General features: G+C 38.0%; 1 protein-coding gene across 4 annotated transcripts in view; it reads left to right on the forward strand.

Moving 5' to 3' along the window:
- Window positions 1-2,491: 2,491 nt before the first annotated feature.
- ncor2 (nuclear receptor corepressor 2) overlaps window positions 2,492-21,425 on the forward strand; it is a 120,351-nt gene continuing 101,417 nt past the window's right edge. For all 4 annotated transcript variants that reach the window (XM_065247363.1, XM_065247365.1, XM_065247364.1 and 1 more), the window contains exon 1: window positions 2,492-2,902. The gene's annotated coding sequence lies outside the window, so the exon portion shown is untranslated. The remainder of the gene's footprint in view (window positions 2,903-21,425) is intronic.

The raw sequence follows: 21,425 nt of genomic DNA on the forward strand, positions 1-21,425 counted from the left end.
TGAAGTCTTTAACACTCTCAAGGTACAAAAGTTGTCACTGGGGCTGTACCTTTTCAAAAAGTACACTTTTGTACCTAAAAGGAGCATACTGGTGGTACGATATCTGTGATGCTATATACATTTTTGTACCTATAATAACTTTTGTACTTTTTTTTTTGAGAGTACAGTTGCCATATGTGCTAAATTGGTCTGCCTGTCTTTTTATCTGTCAACCCAATTTCATAGAAAAATGTAACTATTTTATAAGGTTGAGATTGCACATGAATTCGTACATAGTAAATTGTACACAATTGTACGATTATTTGAAAAGCAAGAATGATGCCCCACCCCTAAGTCCAACGTGACTGAATTACAAAAAGAATGTACTGAAATGTACAAATGAATACGAATTCACCTCGTAAAAAAACGTGTAAGTTACACGAGATTGGGTCGATTTATATGGATGTAAATAATAAACATAGCTTGTCTTGTTGATCTACTTGTAACATTTTCCACACATTTTCTTCCATATATAAAGACCAACTTAAGTGTCTAAAATATTAAGCTTTGTTTGATACGTTAACATAGGATGAATTCCAGTCAGAAGTGATCATCCCTATGCCCAAGTCCCTTTTGAATATCAGAGGTTTTTTATGTGGGGTTCCCTTTCCGAAGTGCCCTTTAAGCGAGCAAGAAAACATTGGAATTTTAGGCGAGAAATACTTGGTACCGCTTACCCCTTTAGCCAATAACATTTATTTTACATCATAGCCTGCTATCTGATGAAAAGCTGAAGTGCAGAGTGATGTCATAAAAATTGTTGATCTTCATTCGCTTGTTAAAGTGCACCTATTTTAAAGATATATATATTTTCCACATACCGTTCATTTTTTAGCTCCAGATATCCTGCCTTCCTCAAACGCTTTGATTTTGTACAAAACTCATAGATCTAAAAAGCGCTGTGTCCCTGAATGGCCAGCTATTCTGTACGTTATGATTGGCCTGAATACCTCTGACGTCAGCCGGAAATGTGACGCTCCTTACCATGTTTGAAAGATTCGCTCACAATGCAATGCTAACAGGAGTTAACTTACAGGCTGTGAGATAAAGCGGGAGGAATTATGATAATGTCTGTCTTGTCTACGTCAACATGCCCAGGAAGTAAACTGTTGCCTACAATCCATGTGTTTGTTGTAGTACAATAAAAGAAATTTACGTTGGAGACGATAACTCGCGTCATTGTTTACCTTGGGGTTTGTGCCTTTTGCATATTGTTAACATGTACTAATACACACTTACACACCAAAGGAAATGTAAAATCGCGAATCGAACCATAGGTGCTCTTTAAGTATAACGTCACACAACATGATTTTTAGGTCCAAATGCTCCAACAGATGTCTTAAGAAAAAAACAAACAATACTAAAATACACTCACAGTGCAGTGCTAAACCACCGTAAAAACGCGAAACTAACCTATAGCTTCATACTGAAATTCCTAATGGCTAGAAAGTAATTCATCTTTATGAATTGTTGTCCCAGACGTTGTTAGCTTAGAGAATGTACTGTACACCGCAAGTTTATAAAAATTTAAGTGTGTAATGAATAAATAGCACTCATAAACAGCTGTTGAGATTGTAGTTTCATATGAAGGAGTGGATGCTTGAATCCGGAAATGGCATTCCTTAGTCATGACTTAAGGGCACATTTCACAAGATTTTTTAAGATGTCAAATAAATCTTTGGTGTCCCCAGAGTACATATGTGAAGTTTTAGCTCAAAATACCATATAAATAATTTATTATAACATGTTAAAATTGCCACTTTGTAGGTGTGAGCAAGAAGGTGCCATTTTGGATGTGTCCTTTAAAATGCAAACGAGCTGATTGCTGCACTAAATGGCAGTGCCTTGGTTGGATAGTGATTAGGGACGGTATTATCCCCTTCTGACATCATAAGGGGAGACAACTTTCAATTACTTATTTTTTCACACGCTTGCAGAGAATGGTTTACCAAAACTAAGTTACTTGTTCTTTTTCACATTTTCTATGTTGATACAAGCACTGGGGACCCATTTATAGCACTTAAACATAAAAAAGTCACATTTTCATTATATGTCCCCTTTAACAAGCAGATAGGCAAAAGTGAATGTAAATTGTAAATGCTTATAGCTTCCAGATGCTAATTTTTACAATGTTTGGGAGCTCACTAGTTTATAGATCTCATTAAGCCTAACATATATTCCAAAAAGGTTTTGTTTTCATGGCGACTGTAACACTGTAACAGTGAAAATGTTTGTCTGCTTGACTTCCCTACTCAAAATTGTATCACTTCATGAGTTATTTTATTACCTTTTTTATATATTACACAATTTTAATATTTATATATTCTAACCAGCGATCTGATTTATAGTTATTTACATAGCAGTGAGACCTATTTTGAAAATGAACGCACTGGCCCTTTAAGAGCTGAGAAACTGCACTTGACGTCCAATGCACTCTTTGCTTTGCCAGCAGCAGCAGCAGTCAGTTACACACACACACACACACGGACTTCAATCAGATCTTCTCTGTTGCTTCTTCTATGAACAGGCACGGTTGCGGGAAAACGCCTGAACGGAATGGGAACGAATAACTATTCTCCAGTTCAAGAGATACGAGGGCGGAAACGCGAATAAAACAGACAAGAGGGAGATAAAAACACACTGGGAGCGAGAGAAGGCCGAACCCATCGAGGCAGCTCGAGAGCGGTTCAGTTATTCACGCGACGGGTGTGCGGCGCTCAAGTGGAATCCGGTGTGAGACCGACGAGGACGGCCCCGTTATCTAACCGTACATGTGGATTACCCGTGGACATTTCTTCATTGTTTACTCTTCAAAAACTACAAAGCCGTCCGGTAGCGACAGACCTTCACCCTACGCGGAGAGGTGAGTTATTACAAGAATGTGTAACGTACGTTAGCCGTTAAAGGGTGCCGAGGGGTCCCAAAGTGGTTGTCGGGTGTCCGTTATGACCGTTACGGCTTACTGAACCTATGTTGTCCTCGCGTATACGAGTCCGTGCTACCGTTGCCCCTAGATTGAATGAGCGTCGCTGCGCGAGGCGGAAATCAATCCCTCGGTTAAGACTGGCCGGCTAGTTAGCATAGCTAGCAGCGTAATTTTGAGGTAACATTACACAAACGGTTATTATATCTTGGCTGACGTTATTGATTATATGCTTAATGTGCTTTTATAACGTTTTCTATGATGTTTTTCAAAGCACACTACATTTCATTGAGAGGTTTTATTCGGTCGTCCGTAGAGCTAACTGAGCTAGCTAGGTTATATTGTATTCAATGCTAGTTATTTTGTTTTTGTTTTTAGGACGAATAGCCTTGAGGTGAATAAGCTTTGATTTCTTGGTCACTATATCGGTATTGAATTTGTCCAACTAAAGCAATCTTTACTTGTACAACGTGCTTAGAAAGAATAAACACGATTTTACTCGACCATAATCGTTTTCAACTTGGCGTTTAGTAGTGATGGTGAAATTTTATTGAAGCTGGTAGTGTGTTTTGAGTAAAGCTATGCATTGTCAGATGTTTGCAAAGACGGCTTTATTAATGCAAGAGAGATGTGTCACACATCATGGCTTTCATAGATTTGAACAGTATGCGGTTTGTGAGCTCATGTGACGGGTTGAAGTGTGATTGTGCAGTAACGTAATAAAAAACGAAGTGCAGAGCATTGGCACTGTTTACTGTTCCAAATTGAGGTTCCGTTGTTTTTATATAACCCATGTGAAGCATAGATATTTGACTTTACTGTAAATATCACAGAAAGTGTTGACAGGTCTTGAGTAAACGCGATGGACAAACCCCATAATTTGTGGACCTGCCCACCCCCTTCCTTCGCAAAGCTGTCTTACACTTCAATAGCGTGCTGATGATGAAGCTGGGACTGCACTCACTCACTTTTCCTGTCTCGGATGTTGTTATTAAGGGTCAATAAATCATTGTGGATGCCAAATGCTTGTCAACAGTTTATGATTTGCACATGAAAAGCAGTGGAATTTGAAAAATGGAGGCCACCCTGCCTAAATCTATTAGTGTAATTGGACATGGGCCAGTTGGAAGGACTTCTTTCTCTTGGTCTGTATTGGTTCCCACTGTACATTAGAAGAGAACAAAAGCCAGTGTCATAACTGGACCAGCAAGATGCCTGAACCCAAAACAGAACTGGCCTTAGACAACCTCGGTGCTCTGCAGGGCTGCCAGGACTCATGGCCAGAAAACAACAGATTTGTTTTGGACTCACGTCAACTCCAGTTTCACCCCTCTGAGTTGTGTATTGAGTAATGATATTTTTCTTCCTCACTTCCATCTTCTTAATGCCTTGTGCAAACCAATGAGAAGCAGTCAAAAAGAAATAAGCTTTTATGTATTGTCTCCTGAATTGTGGCGCTAGGTCCCACTACTGTATCTCTATCTGTTTTCATAATGCTGCCTGCAAACTTAAATGCATGGTCGGTCCACAGCAGTTTTGCAGCTGCAAGTTTATTACAGCAAGCCCTTTTTGTCAATTCAAGTCAGATGGCTCCATTCTCCTTATATGAACCGCAGTGCATACATTAGTAGTTGGGACAAGGAAAGGAGTTTTTAGCTTTTAGGCTGTCACAGTCCTTATTCTGTGTTGGTCAGTCATTGTTGACTGAGCAGCTATAGAAAATATAAAGAAATTAAGCAGATGCAAAGCACTTAGATACAGTTTAAGTAGATGTAAGTTCTTGGCTTCTCAGAGTGCTATTACTCTGTGTATTGACTAAGGTGGCCACTTAGCTGAGTTGACCATAATATATTGGGTGGGTTTGCAACCAGGGCAGACTTGGGAGAATGTGAATGTGAAGCAACCCTCTGATAGTGCCCATTGCTGTGGCTCAGCTGGGAGCATTGTGTGAACAACTCCAAGAACATGGATTAAAACCCCAGGAACATGCATTGGGGCTACTATAAATTATACACTTTGAATGTGCTGTAATTTGCTTTGGATAAAAATATCTGCCGAATGCATAGAGGTAAATGCTGATTGCTTTGATTGCTTTGTTTAAAGTCCCAGTGACCAGAAAGTTGCGATTGACTATACTTGCATATTGTGATGTTTTTCTAGGTGAAACGTAATGTGACATGAAGAAGATAGTGGGCATGGCCTGTGTTTTAAAGTGTGAATTGTAGTGGTGCTCCAATAAATGCAGATATATACTAATAATACGTGGCCGATAACTATTCTGAATCTATTTTGTTATTACTCTCAGCTATTTCATGTACTACGGCTTTTGACCTTATCGATCTGAAATCACTGTTAGTTTATAACATGCATTTAAAAAGCAACACTCGTCAAACATAATCGTTATAGATATTCTTTATTATCATGAAAGTACCTGAAAAGGTTTGAAGAACAGCAATATAAATATATCCTTAATCCATTTCCTGGAGCTACGTGTCTTAGCTGCCTGTGTATGGTTCTTCGTATAAAGCGCATATTAAGTTTCTGCACGAGAGCGCCCTCTGACTTTTGGTCTGACTCTGACTCATTTTCACCGTAATGCATTAATAAGCATAGCAAGCATCATTGGCCGATCGATCGGAGCATCCCTAGTGAATTGCTTGGATATAGGAAAGTAGGGATGCACCGGTTGACCGGCCAGAGATCGGAACCGGCCGGTTTTTGCGCGATCAGCAACCGGCCGTTTTTGTATTTTTTCGGCCGATTTTTCCGGAAGTGCACCCGCGTGCACAGACTCCATTTTTATCGTTCGCAAACATGTGTTTTGTGTAAAAGCATTTCGAAATCTGTGCTTCGTCCAAGCTGTCTAGCTGATGTCATCAAAGATGGTTTGAAAAGAGGTCGATGCCGTCTTTGTCGACTGACATTTTCATTGGTCGACCAGTTGCAAAATTTATTTATTTTCACCAATAAATAATTTTTTTAAATTTTTATTGATTTACTCCTTGATATTTATTCCTTTAAAAGCAGTTACATGTTACTGTATTCTAAATATAATTAGCCTATGTTTTATCCCCAACTTTAAATGCTTTAATTTAGGCTATTTTGTAACAGCGCCACAGTTTAACGCACCACGTAGAATACTCTGGAACCGCACCTGTGGCTGGCTGCACTGCTGCTTCAGGCTTAGTAAGGAATATAGGTAGTTCTGCTGTATTCATTCAGTTCAAAAGCTACTTGTTTTGGCTTTAGTCAGCAAAATGTCCAAGAAATCTAAATCTTTTGTCTGGCTGCATTTTACAAAAAAGTTTGGGTTCGCCTGCTCACGGTTTGTGAAAAGTAAACGCTACAGTCTAATTTTTGTCAATTCTTTCATTCAAATAGTAAATAAAAAACAGGAATAAAATAATTAAAATGAAAGTCTCTCCTGATTGTGTTCCAAATTATTAACATTTACGTCTTTTAGGCTATAAGTAAATTGCAGATAAAGTTTTGTTTTTGTAAATCCTCAGACATTATTTTTACCACTTAATTAAGTTTTGCTTTATAGAAAGCATTTCTTTAAAAGGAATTTCGTTTTGTATAAATTGTTTCTTAATTTTAATAAATGTTTCATCAACCAACTGCATGTATTTAATAAATAAAAAGCAAATATAGCAGACAATATAATAACAGCGCATGGAGGCGCCGGCATGGCGCGTTCACTTGCATTGCATTGTTAACTAGAACGCACCTCATCATAAACTAATAAAACTCAGCGTATGCCTATATGGCTCATACATTAGCATTAAATATCTTTGCTGCATTCGTTCCAGAAGATGACAAGGGCTTTCTCACACACAGTGAGTTAGACCCGCCTTGGCCGGTGGCCGTCTTTTGCGCATTATATCCATTAGTTTTATCGTGTTGCAGTCTATTCGGCAACATTCCACATAGGACGGGCTTATATTTGGAAATATGTTACTTCTACATTTCAGGGGTAACAGATACGGTGATGGTGATCATCTTCTTTATTTATGTTAGCACTACCTCATCTAAAGCGTAGTATCTTCGGAGCTTTCATTTTCTTAAATGAGCTGCGGCAATGTTTTAAATGAGCTTCTAACGCTAGACAAACGCCTTTATACGATCACATTCGTATCCAAACCATTTCGAAACTGAGGAGCCATTTGTCCTCCGATTCATATCCTCCGAATAATGTAACAAAACGAAAATAAACCTATAGGCGGTCCTACTACAGCCTATTATTATTAGGATTGTTTTAGGCTATTTTTGTGTGTGTTTGTTTTAAAATGCCTAGATCGGCTGGACAAAAGTCAACCCATAGCTTCAGATTAAAGAAGAATATACAGCCTGTTTAAACGAGAGCTTTTAGGAGTTTTCATTATTTGGCAGTTTTAGCAGTTATATTTTTTTGTAGCGTGCGGGTGTGGTCAGGTGCGCGATTGTGACTGTCATATAGACCTAGTACAGAGCTCCTCACTTTGCAGTTAAAAAAATCACTTAATTTTCAAAGAATTGTATTATAATTATAGTTTTATGTATTATTATTGATGTTTTTTCGTTGTTGTTTTATAAATTCTCTATGACAATTGTTTAATAAATGTTCAATCAAAATGCAAAACTCTTCTTTTTTTAACGTCTTTTTTAAATTTTTAGTCGACTAATCAATGCGCAGGACAGGACTTTGGTTGAATAAGAATTTCTTTGGTTGACTACAGCCCTACAATAAATGAGGTTTATTTTGTGTTCTTCTTATACCCACTTCTGTGTTCAGTTCTGCTGCCAACATATCAACTTCTATCAGCAGCAGTTGTATCAAATCAGGCACAGTTAGATAAGGCAGAATTGCTGGAGTTCCCCACAGTGGTGAAGTGGTGATATCTACATGACGTCACCTGTGGGACTTTGTGTGTGTAATGTTGACTCTGGTGTGTTTGTTAGCTTAGTGAGGCAATAATACCCCATACTTGCTTTTAATAGAACCATATCTGGAGGATAGTTTATGCAGACGTATAGTCACACATGTAGAGCTGAATTATCTTTTTTTCATTTGAACCCTTTATAGACCTTTTTAGTTAGTAAAATGCACATTTGTTTGAACCCCCCAGCTATAATTGAATTTTCTCCTCAATTGTAAGCATTTTTTATTTGTCAAATTTTGCAAAAATAAAAATAATCAATGTATCAGTTAAATCTATCAAAATTTGCCATGACTGATCCTATTAGCCTATTACGGAGAGTTTTGGACTAACTCCCATGGGATCTATCCTGCACAAGTCATGGTCAGTGTGTGTGTGCTGTGAGTGTTGTAAACGTGTGCCAGTGGCCAAGTGTTTGATTGCTAAAAAGGCTGAAGTAAATAGGCTGCAAATGCCATTTAGACTATTTGACTAATGGCCGCATGCTTTAGGTTGCAGAACCCTTGTTTTTATTATGATGAATGTGTGTGTCTTATGGTTTAAACTATTTTGAATACATTTTAAAATGGTCTTTAAAAATGCCGTAGAATGTAAAACTGTATTTACCTAGGCATAAATGAATAATAAGAGGTCTCTACGTGACATATTGTGAGCCTTACGCCCCATTCAGACAGCCAACGACAAGCAGTAGCAGAGCGACGCGATCTCATTCATTTCAATGGAAACCTGGCGAGTTCCGGCGACACGAGCGAAAGTGACCGTCGGCGACCGTATGGGCGTGTCCAGCGACGCGAGAAAGTTAAGAAAAGTTTAACTTTATGCAAATGTCGAGCGACTTTTAGGAGCGACTACCAATGAGAACAAAGCAGTGGAGTTCACGTCATCCTTCTCTCGTCAGTTACTGGCGTGGATGGTACTCATTTGTTTATGACAAGCAGATTTAGAAACGCCTCATTGAAAGAGACGGGCGACACACAGCGATAACGGCGCTGGCTGTCTGAACGAGGGGTAAAACACGATTGTTTCCTTCTTATGTAATTCATGTGCAAACAAAAGACTGCTGGATAACAGTCCAATCTAAACATAACACCGACTGTGACGTTACAATGGAGATGTATGTATGAATTTATTACAATGTTGTTACAATGCTAAAAACAAAGTTGTGACTGCTGAGTTAGCGTTATATGCTAGTTAATGCTATATGCTATCATTTAGGCTGAAGTTCTATTATTGATGTTACAGTTATGTTTTATCCCCCCCCCCCCCCGCAAACATATAATTTAGAAACGTCCATTAACAATCTCCAAACTAGGATTGTTCCGATTCCAATAAACCATCTTTGGACCTTATATAGATATCAGGAAACAATGAACATATTATTTCAAAGCATTCTTTTGCTCCTTTAAATTAAGGGTCTGGTGGATTGTTGCCTATCTTATTGGTGTTTTAAAAGAGGCCCGCAATCGGACACCAATTTTTATTAATAGTCAAAATTAAGTAGGATTGATGAGAGTTCGGTATGGTGTCTAAGGGCGCACTCACATTATCCCAACCAAACCAAACCATGCCTGGGCGCGATTGCCACCCCTCCCTACTCCCCCAGGTGCACGCACTCACACTGTACTTCTTATCAATCCGAGTCCGGGCGCGCTTTTGTCATTAAGATGCGATTGTTTTGAAAAAGCAGGAAGTAAAGCGCTCTCTTAACACTGGAACCCACCGTAATGATAAGTCTGTGTTTTTTATTCGGAGTCGTTTGGTGCGCGATTACAGACCGCCCTCTCACATGTCATCATATTGCTTAGTTGATCTGTCATGTGCGCAGCTCGGACATTCACGTAACCCCGCTGCGTGCATCAAAAGGTTTTTACGGAGGCAGATGAAGGTGAGCGGTCGCGCAACTGACGTCTTTACCTTTTGAATCGTGCTCATGCGCGATTGCGCTCACACCACAGCCTTCCGCGCCTGAGCCCAAGTGAACTGCGCTCCGGCCCACCTCTGCAACCCGGCCGCGGCGCGATTAAACAATCCGCGCCCGGGCGCGGAATGAAGCGATCACACTAGTCAAACGAACCAGGCTTTGGGGGTCAAACGCGCCCGAGCGCGGTTTGGTATGGGTAATGTGAGTGCGCCCTAAAGGTCCTGACAAGCGGTCAACCATTTCCCACAGGACTTCACAGCGATTGGGTAAACAAAGCCACTACTTTGAATTTTTCACACAATGGTGACTTGCAACAAACACAGCTAAAAATAACACCTTTCAGATTTTTACTGCTTATAGTTTGTGCTTATCCATGGGTCTAAGATAATTTAGGCATGCCTGTTATGCCTACATGGTGTAACCCATTTAACTGGATTAGGTTTATCATATGAATCCATTATATTTGCATCAGTAGCGCTTTACAAGTATTTCCTGCTAAGCAAAGTAGAACCGCTACAACTTCCTTTTTACCAAAAGCTTTATTTGCTTGTGCAATAAAGTCATATATTTAAAAGGTGCTAAGAATGGCTCTTGCATGCTGCAGCCATTGCTTGTTTAAATGATGTGAAGTTCACAGGGTGATGAGTTCCTTTTAGCTGTCTAGTCTATATAGCTTTGGTTTTGATTTCTTATAATCTGGGTTAGGGCTGCACGATTCGGAGAAAAAATCTAATTGCGATTTTTCTGATCAAATTTGCGATTCGCGATTTAAAGTGCGATTCATTGGTAAAAAGCTACATCCAGGTTTGTTGTGGTGGTTTTAATAGCACCAAAGAAAGATGCTGTGCTACTGTTTATTAAAGACCTCTTAAACATTGTACCAAGGTGTCTGTAGGACTTTGCTCTTCTGCAGACACACTTTTTTTAATCTAAGAACATTAAGAAAATACAGTTTAACAAAAATTTATTGAAAGTTTTATTTATAATAACATATAGGCCAATGTATTTTAGCTGTCGCTACAACAATGCTTCTGACAAGCAAATGTTTAGTTTTTTCTTTTAATCATAAGACTATAATCATCTTGTTTTACTTTTCAGGCATCTGTAATAAATGTAAATATATTAGTTATTAGAATCTATGATTTAACATAAGCAAAAAATACAAATAAAACACTGCACAGTCCTTACTGTACGATTTTAAATGTGGAGCTGCAGAAGCTTGTTCAGTTAAGAGTAAGGATTGATTTTAATTTTTGGTGTGTAATAAACATTTCTGACACAGAAAGCACCAGGTTACTGTCTGTCACATTAAGACACAAGACAGCTTTAAAACTGCTTAGCTTTAATGTACTGATAAACATCCAGCTGTTTATGTTCACTTAGACAAGAAAGAAAACTTAAGTTTAGTGATCACGCGTGTGCTGACTGCTCTCTGTGTGCGCGCTTCATGAACCCTCGTGCCTGTAAATATACTTTCAAAGCGGTGCGGATGTGCGCGTGCAAGAAACTATACTGTACCTCTTTCGTCTGCTGTGTCCCGGGCTTTAATGAAACCTGCTTATAGTCTGATGAGGCGCTTGTCATTGTTTGCGATGCATGACGAGAAACGGACGTATATACACCTTTCTTTAAGTCCAACATTACACAAAAGGGAAATGTTTTCGCGCATTTCTGTCCTTTCATTTGCCGGTTAATGAGTTATAATGGGTTTTAAAAATGACTGAATCCAAAATCTGCCAACTTCCATGACATTCCGCGTTGTGCAGTTAATTCCATTTGAATGCATTTCGTGATTCTGTCCGTGTTTTCCGCATCGCGGAAATCATATGGCCGTACACTTTGTTGGGGAGTTGAACTGCTGCTCGCGCAATGGTGTTATCTGACGTGTAGTCAGCACCTCAGTGTTAATGCCCTCTATTGGTTTAAACTGCATCAAACGTAAAATGCGCATGAAGCGAACTGTCAAAAACTGCGTACTAGATGATTGTTATATTTGATACTTCTGAATCGAAATAATCGCAGTTTTTGCGATTCGAAAATCGCACCCGTCTGAATCGCGATTTCGGTTTGAAAACGATTAATCGTGCAGCCCTAATCTGGGTAATCTTCTAGCCATTTCCGCCTAGGGCTTAGTTTTTTATTTCAAAGAAAATTAAACAGGCCTCATTATTGTTTGTTGACTGTGTTTATGATGATGTAACTCACTGTTTACAAGAATAATCGTAGGACCCTATAAAATCCTTTTTATTTTTCCCTGGTTATTCTGTTTTAATGGTTAAATTAAAGTATCAGTTATCAAAAAGCATTGTTTCAACTAGAAATGCTCCAATCAGCATTTTTGGGGTCCGATCACCGATTACCGATCACCAAGATCATGATCTGCCGATCGCCGATCAGTGCCGATCACAGAATGGCAGTGGAATGGGAATCTTTTATCTATAATCTAGCAGAGTTTACACCATTTGTTAAAAATGAAACTAACTATAAATTAGGTATATTATTGTTTTAATAGAGAATCAAATAAATAAGCACAACAAATATTTCTTCTTACAAAGAGAAATGTAATATGCCTTTAAAAAGGTTTATGTCTGTTAAAAGTAATTAAAATAAAACACTTCAGTCTTTACTGTATGAATTAAATATACACGCATTCGTATGAAGTACAAAAGTTCTTCACTGATGAGCAGAGAGTAATTTTATTGAGAGATGAATTAGGATACTGTAGCTTTAAGACATGGGAGAGATCGTTCTCTTCACGTGCACAGATGACCAGCTGCTGTGTATGCGTGCGGCGGGTGTCCGCAAACAAGAGCAGCTGTGAGGAAAATGGAAGTTTAAACCTTCAAAACTTTAAAACGAATGCAAGTAATAAACTTTCGGCATGAGGATGCAATTGGCCGCGATAGATATGTGTTGTATACGCTGTTGATAGGGATCTGAAGACGCATCGCGCTGAGGACCGGAGCGCGTCCTCATAGAAAATACGCATATCTCTGTAAAGGCAGAGAGAGAGAGATCCAAATGTGCACGTCACACATGAGCAATGGGTTACAAAATGCTCGCACTGTCTAAAATGCTCGCTAATTGCAGCCGCATCAGGAACGCTATGATGATAAAAGTAAACAGAAAGATCAGCTTATGAGATCTGCAAATTTAGCGAGTGCCGATCCCGCCATTTAATGCCGTTATCGGCCGATTACGATCGGCGGCCAATCGATCGGAGCATCCCTAGTTTCAACTGAAAACATTAAACAAATACAATTTGTTAAAAGTTTTATTTAAAATTACATATTGGCCAATGTATTTTGACAGTCATTACAACAATGCTACTGACAAGGAACCAATTTTTTCTTCTTTTAATCATAAGACTACTCATCTTGTTTGTTTTTATTTTTCAGGCATCTGTATTAAATGTAAATATATTAGTTATGCATTTGTCTGTCAACAATCTATGATTTAACATTAGCAATAAATACAAATAAAACACTGCATAGTCTTTCCTAACCTCATTCACACAGCACTTTGGTCCAAGAAAATACCTGTAAAATTCCAGACAGACTTATGTGTGGACGCAAACACTTCCCGTAAAAGTTCTGGGATCGCTACCGGAAAGAGGACCCAGTAACATTCCCATAACGTGTGAACAAGACGCATAAACAATGGCGTAAGGGGTGTGCCGTAGTGAGGACATGTGTGTCATCGCAGCAATAAAGTTATGATTCAGCTCTATAAAATGAGGGATGTACATGCAGATCAACATTCGTGACGAGAAATGTCAGCAAACTGGACTGAAGCAGAGATCAGGGAGCTCCACACTGAAGCTGAGATCATTTAGCAGCCTAAAAGAATAGCACGTCACATGCTCATATGAGCTTATAATACACTCTCAGAAAAGAAAGTACATAATTGTACCTTTAGGGGTACAATGGCTTGTCACTGGGGCTGTACCCTCAAGGGTACAGTTTTTGTACCCTTGGCAGAGGGTACAAAATTGTACCCTTGTGATTTGTACCTTAAGGGACCAGTTTTGTACCTCTGGTGACAATTTTGTACCTTTTATTTAACAGTACAAATATGGACCCTTCAAAAAGGGTACAAAATTGGCTTTAGGGTACACTCATTGATAATGGTTTTAAAACTTATACATATCTCAATCTAAGTACTGTAAACTTTAAATTATAAGTGCATATGACTCAATATATTTGTGTTGGTTTAGCCAATCATTTAGAGTAAAGGTACATTTTAAACATTAGTATAAAAAATGATAACAGAAAAGATAAAATACACAGTGAGTTTATTGAACAATCATTTATTTTACAAAAGGTTTAGATATAAAACAGAAGTGTGCTGTTCAGTCCAAATCATTCACAACATTGTGTTCAGTCACAACATTAAAAACAAATATTACATTTACACTTTACTTATGAAATATATCAACCATTCCTTTATGACTTTTACAGACTGTCCAAACAGGAATATTTTACAACAAAATCAGTGTGCTGTTCCTTAAACCAAACAACATTTAAACATTTTTAACAGGGCCACATCTGTCCTTGCCAAGCAGTGAGAAAACACACAAATATAAATTTTTTCACTGATAAAACTGTGGTGTACTCACAGCATAATGAGTAAATGAATTGGTCCATATGGAGTAAAACATCTTTAGTTTTTGTTGTGTTAATGACGAGTGGTAGAGGATAGTCAGTCAGCCTTACTTAAGGGTAAAGATCGAAAACTGCTCTGGGCACGTTCATACTTATCTGTGAGAAAATACAAATATATGAATACATTTTTTCCACTGACAGAACTGTGGTATACTCGCAACATAAATAAATGTGGTACCTTTAAAGTTTTTGCGTGTGAATTATGGTTGGTCGAGAACAGTCAGCCACCTTCAATGGTGAAGATCCAAACTTGTGCTGGAAACTTTTGTGCTAAACTGTGAGAAAAAACACAAATATGAATTAATTTTCCACTTAAAGAACTGTGGTGTACTCACACAACATAATAAATAAATGTATAAATGTGGTAATGTTACCTTTAACAGGTCTTTAATGACTTTGGTTGAGAACAGACAGACAGACAGACAGACAGTCAGTCAGTCAGTCAGTCAGTCAGTCAGTCAGTCAGTTAACCTTAGTCCTTACTGAGAGAGATTCATATTAAACAAATATTTTGCACTCATTATCTTGATTTTTTTTAATATCTGTGTTTTGAGTTCAGGTCCGCGGTTTTCTTAAATCTCCAAGAGATTACAGCAACCTCAATAGACTTCAACCTGAATATCATATGCAAATTAAGGCTTTGTGTGTGGGCTGTGGGCTGATCCATCTTATTTGGATCTTTCAGTTCCTTACACCCCATATTTCTTTGCAGCAGATGTGACTTTTGAGGGAGTTGTATGCAGTATATTGGTGACACACTCTGTCTCTTTCTCTCTTTCTCTGTCTCTTGGAGTTTGTACTCTGGTCCATTATGAAACAAGCAACTGCTTATGAAACAGGATGTGAGGGGCGGACAAATTTTGTGCCGCAAAGCATACCAGTTTCAGCAGCTGTGTATGTGTAGGGACTGGTGAAATTGACAGATGTGTGTGAAGATGGAATGGAAACAGACAGCACCTTCCTGCTATTAGACACTTACTATTTGTCCAAGATCATAAGATCTTCTTTCTCCGCTCAGGTCTAGGGTTGCATTGTATTAAAGTGACAAGTGCTAACTTGCTAAACAATTAGATATTCAGTAGGAAATACAATGACGCTTAAGGTTCGTAAAATCATTTTAATTATAATAAAATATATTTGTATATTTAACATGTGTTTCACATTCTTTTTGCTAAAAGCATTACTCTCTCTCTATCTCTGTCCCACCAGTCTCTCTGCTATATTCATCATCAACCTAAAAGATTGAAACTACATACGTTTTCACATGATTTAATTTTCATTGCGAAATCCATATTGTGGTATTTTGATCATTTTAATGTCTTGCTACCCTGTTCGAGTTATATTGAATGTACAAATAAGCATTGGGATGTTTTTGCTAAGTGCACGCATCGTGACAGTGTATTATCTGCCCCGTTGAAAAGAATTTAGCTCTGCGTCCGAAACCTAAAGCTGCATTCATACTAGCAGCAACTAGCAGTAGCAGAGTGATGCGATCTCATTCATTTGATCGGATGGGGCGTGTCCAGTCGTGCAGCAAAGTTGAGAAAAGTTTAACTTTATGTAAACTATGAGTTACTTTCTGGAGCGACTACTAGGGATGCACCGATACTGGTATCGGGTATCGACCTCGATACCACATTTTCTAAAGACCTCATACTCGTTAAAAGTCCCCCGATACCTGGAATCGATACCACGGTCTGAGAAATGTCTATATTTGAGCGGCGTGTAAGGGGTTAATGTCTCTTGTGTTGTCCAAAGAGGCAGAGTTTACAACAAACTGGAAAACTAGTCCCTTGTTTTTTTGTTAAATTATATGACTAAAGCTGTTACCTCAGGAGTGAGGAAGTAAAGCAAACATTGGATTCAGATGTGTCTTATACCTTCTTGCCATGGAATGCTGCCTTCGAAGGAAGCATTTTAGAGATTTTGGACGCAGCCGGTTGTGGGTGTAAATTGCCTTTACTACACAATGATGCAAATGATGGGCTCTTGTTAACAGTCCAAATTAAGGCTACACAACATATCAAAACCATCAAAAGAGGTTGATGGCAATATGCATTTCACAGTAATATGCAACATTTGAATACTTTTAATACTTTCAGAGATTATTTATATAAGCAGTTATAGCAAAAAGACTGGCACATGAATGAGTGCTTGTTTGTGCTATGATGTGTGCAAGATCATGAACGATCATAATTAATGTAAAACGTGTGTTTTTTTTTATTTATTTAATTTTCAGTTTTTAAACCATTTGATTTTACAAACCTAAAGCATTTAATGCTTATATCATACAGCGCATCTTTCATAGAACCGGCTAGCAAATTATTGCTTATCGCATTTCACATCAAATATTGTGCAGTAGTGACCTTCTATTCAACAAGATTGTTCCAGACCTTTGATGGATTGCTTTTAAATACTAGTATTTAATCAAAACCATCTGCTTTATTATTTGCTGTCTTTTTCAATTGCATAAAATGCTCATTAGTTAGAAACCCTAGCATTTGACAAAGGTCTGATTTGCATCATCACAGATTACTCCAGACATTAGTATTGCAAGGAAAAATATGTGATCAGTTATCTAGATACTTGATGGGAAGAACTGTAAACACAATGTGTTCTTAATGGAAGATGATCAGATTTGCTTGATTGAGTCACTGTAATTGCATGATAATGTAAAGCCCATAGGGAAAGTGTTCCGACCAGGAAAGAGAGAAACAGTGAAACTTTCCTCTTGATAAAATTCCCCTGACACTTCCAATGTCCTATTGTTTTCAGAACAGGCATGTACTGTAGGATGGTTGGCCCATTTAGAGCTACGTATAAGAGCTGCAGCGCTATTGGATTTTAAGTGTCTTTACTCATTCCGTAAAATTTTTGTGTGGTCATTCTTAAGCTGTAATAAATTAAATTCCTGATTCCTTCAGCAAGAATACTCCACAGGTTTGTTTTTGTTACTAACAACCTCCCTGGGGAACGAGTTTAAACCAATTAAAATATTAACTTTGTTGTTTTTCTCGTATTATTAACTGTTGCAGCTGGACATTAGCAACATACCAGTTGGTGGATTTCATATGGTAGATGGGAGAATGACGAGTTTGGTATGTTGTTTGTGCGTAAGCTAGTTCCTCCTGGCTGCATAATAGAGTATTGACTCATGTGGAAGAGTGCCCAAGACTTTACTGGAAGAGTAGCTGTGCTTTCTATCAGTAGTATATGTGTATCTACAATCAGCAGAAGTGATTCTTCTGTACAGGGTCTACAGAGAGTGATGGGATATTCGGGAAATGCGTAAGTGTTTACAGTTAAGGGCTTTGTGAGGTCTCAAGTCTCAGAAGTATGTGTCAGATACGGATGTCAGCGCTATTCAGGCATTGTTAGTTATGTTAAGCCTTGGTGATGGCATGCAAATGGAATGCTGGAGGGTTCTTTGGGTGTACCTGTATAAACAGTACGAGCTTCTCTCTTTACATCAATTAATTAATAAATTCTCCCCGTCTTTCACACCTTTTAAAAATTCATCTTACATTTTTCTTTTACCTGATTTAAATATCTGTTTCTGTGTCCTTCTCGCTCTGTCATTCTTTCTCCCTACTGTTCTGATTATTTTAAATTCATTACTGAGGTTAAGCTTTTTTACTTTCATCCATCAGCTCTAACTGAGCTCTCCTGCAGGAGGGAACATGCTATTCTTTCCCTACCTTATTAAGGACAAACATTTGCACATTTCTTCCATGGACCTGAGATACCTCTACCTCGGCACCGGTCTTTATGGTGAAACAAGCTGACTGATGTTAATAAAGAAGTGAGGAGCTCAGATGCAAAAGCCACTAAACGGCACCTCAATCATTGTTCATCAAATTCGCTTAATCACAGCCTTTGTCCATTCAGAAATACCGGTTTGCAGGCAAAATGCCGGGTAGAGTTTTCAGCAAAGTCTTAAGTACATGGAAGATGAGTTGCTTTACGGCAATGTTTCACATTCAAACTTGGAAATACTTGGACCTGAATACAACACAAATGTAGCAGTGACATGGATTCACACTGTACCTGTCAAGTGGTGAACCTCTGCTTTATCTATAAAATTGAATGCTTTTTAACGCTTTCTCCCATGTCTTCTATTGGAAATGAACTAGACAGTTCAGTTTCTTCATTTTTAAATTCTGACTTTCATTATTTGCAATGTTTCTAGTTGCATCTAGGGTTGTAACGGTATAAGATTTCCACGGTGTGATAATTGTCTCAGAAACTATCACGGTTTCCCGGTTTGCCGGTATTAAACACATTATTATTTTTATTATTATTATTATCATCATCATTAGCTACAATGACCCTTAAATTAATAAAAAACAGATAGGGGTTTTCGGTTGAACATATGGTTTATTATATTAAACTTATTTGGAAAAAAATACACTTTCGAAAAAAGTAAACTTTGATTCTTAATCTTTTTTTGATTCTTTTAATTTTATTCTTTAAAATAAAATGATAAAATACTCATTGAAATTCTCTCAGAGCTGCTCTGGATATATTCATTTTTTTGCAGCCACTCTTCGTCCACATTTCTTGCAAACTGGATATCCATATTCAAGGACAACCCCGCGTTCGTTTTTCGTATACCCAAAGTATTTCCATACTGTAGATTTTAACTTTTTTTCTGGTGGGGATAGAGGATAGAATTTGTAGTCTCTGACATTTTCTCTGCTGTACATAAATGATTGGAGTCTAGCAGTAACGCCGAATGAAGTTGCATGTGCGTAGTAGCGCAGGTGAGATCTGCTTTATTTTTTTTTCCAAAACCGTGTAGAAGCAAATGTTTACGGTATGATAATCGTAAAAGTTAATATCAAGGTATACCGCCATACTGGTATACCGTTACAACCCTAGTTGCATCTTTAGTGATTTTGCCATTAAACAAATTTTTTTTGTTTACTATGTCTTGTTTTTTTATAAGTGTAGGTTTTTGCCTTAACTTTGCAATTAATTTTTGTTACTAACAAATAACCTTTTTATTGCTATTAAAGGGAAATTACTGAATCTTAACATAAAAGCCTGAAAAAAAAATGCTCAGATGCACTCTGAGGGTTTTTGCATCTAAACTCCTCAAGTGTTATATGATATATATATGTTATACGAAATGAGAAAGACGTGGGCCGGACTGTCACTGTCTGGAGGATAATTAGCCAGTTGATAAAACACCTCATAGTAGGGGTGGGCGATAAACCGGTAGACAAAATTAACCGGTAGAAATTTGTCAACCGGTAGAGATTTTGGACTATCGTTTCTATCGAGGTTACGTGCCCACGTCACGCTCCTGTGCGTGTGGTCGCGAAAACGTAACGTTTGTACACGTATTTAAGCACTGCAGTTTTAAAACAAGTTATTTTAAGCCATTGAAACACAGACAACAGATCTGTATGCGTGCGTTCTTTCTGTGTGTCAGGAGCGGACAAGTCGCGCAACCGCTGCTCTTTCTGTCTGTGAGGAGCGCGCAAGTCGCGCGACCTCTGCTTATTAAGCTCGTGAGCATTTTTCCCGCTTTATTGGCCTTAAATACACATATGCGTCAAAATTCCCGTCTTTGCAAGCATCATCATAAACACGACCAGTAAGGTCTTAAGAGAAAGTAAACAGCTAAAAGAGAAAGCGCATGTGTAACAGTGTATTGGATCCGGACTTTGGTCTTAAAGGGGAAGTTACCTAACTCCTGTCTGTCACTCGTGTTAATCAAACAGCATTGAGAAAAAAATCTCTCGCTCCTGATTAAATCACTTTTCTACCTTAAATAAAAATATATATAGGCCTATACATACATGCATAATTATTTATTATCATTCTTATTGACTGTGTATCTTCAGAGAGCTTGAGTTTTGTTTGTTTTTATCTTCTTTCTATGCTTGTATATGTTTTTTGTGAGAATTATGAACATTTCTATGGTATTAAAGATTTAAACCTTATTAAAACATAAAAAACTCTACCGTGATACATATCGTTATCATGATATAAAATTAATCCTATCGTGATAGAAGATTTTGGTCATATCGCCCACCCCTACCTCATAGAATAGCGCAGACACGCTACACACCGCGAGCGTGCACGCGCACCGCACGGCCGAAATGAGACAAGACGTGCTCCGTCATGTATGAGGATAGCCAGTTGATAAAACACCTGTCCGTGAGAACTGTAAGTGGACTTATGTTTTGGGTATATTTAAGCCTGTTATTGTATTCGTCTATAGTTCTTGCAATTTTAAAGTAAGTTAGCTGGTGATTTTGTTGTTTGAGCAACCTGTGTTTCACGTGCCTGTTGATTAGATATAATTGTTGAGCGCTCTTGCTCACTTTATTTATATGCATTATTTACATGCTACAGTAGTAACACTTCTTTAAGAGAATCTTATTAATAGTGGGAAATAATCAGTTTTTACCATTTTTGTGCTATCTGTCATCGTTCGCAAGACGTTCTACAACATCTGCTTTAGTTTGTGTTTATTAACCCTTTAGTTTCACTTCATCACGCAGCTATTCCTGTTAGAGGTAAAAACATTTAATTCATTAATAATTTAGTATGTGATTTTTTGTCATAGTTTCTTCAAAATGAAGTTTTATTTGAGTGTTTTAAAAATAAATATTTTATTTATTTATTTTATTAAAATATTTTAATTTTCATCATGGCGCCTTCTCCCCGCCCATTTGATTGCCACACCCTCGGCCCCCACCCACCTTAACTAACAAATTTTCTGTGGGAAACCCTGTAGACATATATGCTCATTAAGAGTCATGCAGAGGTTGAGTGAGGATAAAAGCAAAGGTAGAGATTATGAGCTCTTCAGCGTTACCCTCAGCAGCTGTAACCCTGTGTTTAATCTCTTTGCAAAAGAAGACTGCCTTGGAGACAAAAGCACTTAAAGAAAATGACCAATTTATAGCCAACTTAGATCTTCTCTATTCTAGACCCCTGTATTT

Source organism: Paramisgurnus dabryanus, chromosome 11, assembly GCF_030506205.2.
Source record: "Paramisgurnus dabryanus chromosome 11, PD_genome_1.1, whole genome shotgun sequence".
Taxonomy (NCBI): domain Eukaryota; kingdom Metazoa; phylum Chordata; class Actinopteri; order Cypriniformes; family Cobitidae; genus Paramisgurnus; species Paramisgurnus dabryanus.